The sequence below is a fragment of the Microtus ochrogaster genome, chromosome 2 (genome assembly GCF_000317375.1).
Source record: "Microtus ochrogaster isolate Prairie Vole_2 chromosome 2, MicOch1.0, whole genome shotgun sequence".
Taxonomy (NCBI): domain Eukaryota; kingdom Metazoa; phylum Chordata; class Mammalia; order Rodentia; family Cricetidae; genus Microtus; species Microtus ochrogaster.
Window position 1 is genome coordinate 19,979,992 of NC_022010.1, and position 1,520 is coordinate 19,981,511.

Genomic DNA, 1,520 nt, shown 5'->3' on the forward strand with positions numbered 1-1,520 from the left:
TTTTTGGTTTCTGTGTAGTCCTGGCTGTCCAGGAACTCATTCTGTAGACCAGGCTGACCTCAAACTCACAGAGATCCACCTACCTCTGCCTCCCGAGTGCTGGGATTAAAGGCGTGCGCCCCCACTGCCTGGCCTTTATTTTTTTATTTTCTGACACAGTGGTCTCATGTCGCCTAAACTGGCCTGGAACTCCTCAGCCTCCACCGATCCCCTTCAAATGCCGAAATTTCAACCATGGGCCATGGTCACATGCTGTGTTGTTTTAGTGATGTGGCCCAGTGTAGCTCAGGCTGGCATGGTATTCGTGACAATCCTCAACCTCTGCAGTCATGAGATTACAGGTCTGTGCCACCATGTTCGTTCATCTCTCACACCTTTCTAAGACTTCCCGCGTTAGTTGGAACTGTACCCGACCCCTCCCAGGTGTCTCCTGGCTGCTAGTGAAAGTTTATGCTTTGGCAGTTTGCAGTTCGGTGAGAAAGGCCTCGCTCAGAAATGCCACACTATGTCTCAAGTCTATCCCGGCAGACAGGGCAGCTAACCCCTGTAAGCCATCCCAGTGCTCCAGAGGCTACTGCTGGAGTCGGAGGCCAACCACGCAGGGACACAGTGTGAGGCAATGTCTCCAAACAAAACAGTCCCTCCTTGTTTGCTTTCTATTGCTGTGACAGACCCCTCGTGACCAAAGCACCTTGGGCAGGAAAGGGTTTCTTTCAGTTTAAAGAGGAGGTCAGGGCAGGGACCCAAAGGCAGGAATTGAAGAGCAGTCCTTAGAGGTTCATGTTCACTTGCCTTTCTTGTATCTCCCAGTACCCTTGCCCAGGTGATTCTGCCTATGATGGGCTGGCCTCTCCCACATCAATCATTAATTGAGAAAATGCCCCCACAGGCCAATCTGATATCTTTGTCTTCCCAGATGACCCTAGTATGTGTCAAATTGACAAAAACAAAAACAAACAAACAAACAACAACAACAACAACAAAGAACCAACAAAACAGGAGACAAGAGCCAGAGAGATGCCTCAGAGGTTAAGAGCACTGACTGCTCTTCCAGAGGTCCTGAGATCAATTCCCAGTCTCATGCCACCTGTAATGAGATCTGCTGCCCTCTTCTGGCCTGCAAGCATACACGCAGGCAGAACACTATACATAATAATAAATCTTTAAAAAAAAACAAACCAGGAGACAAAAACTAGGTCTGACGGTGCACACCTGTACTCCTCTCAGCTCTAGGGAAGAGGTGAGGGGGTCAGAAGTTCAAGGTCAGAGACTGGAGGTGGCTCAGCAGTTGAAAGCCTTGCTGCTCTTTCAGAGGATACAGGATTGGTTTCCCCTACCTACATCCGGTGCCTCATATCCATCTGTAACTCCAATTCGAGAGGATCTAATACCCACTCTGGCCTCCGAGGAGACTGCATGCACTTCATACACAGACGTATATTTGGGCAAACACAAATATTTTTATTTTATTTATTATTATTATTATTTTGTTTTTCGAGACAGGGTTTCTCTGTGGCTTT

At 48.0% G+C, this 1,520-nt stretch overlaps 1 protein-coding gene across 1 annotated transcript in view; it reads left to right on the forward strand.

Annotated features, from left to right (window-relative positions):
- The window catches only part of Nupr2 (nuclear protein 2, transcriptional regulator), a 4,103-nt gene that overhangs the window by 986 nt on the left and 1,597 nt on the right, over nucleotides 1-1,520 (forward strand). The window lies entirely within an intron of this gene.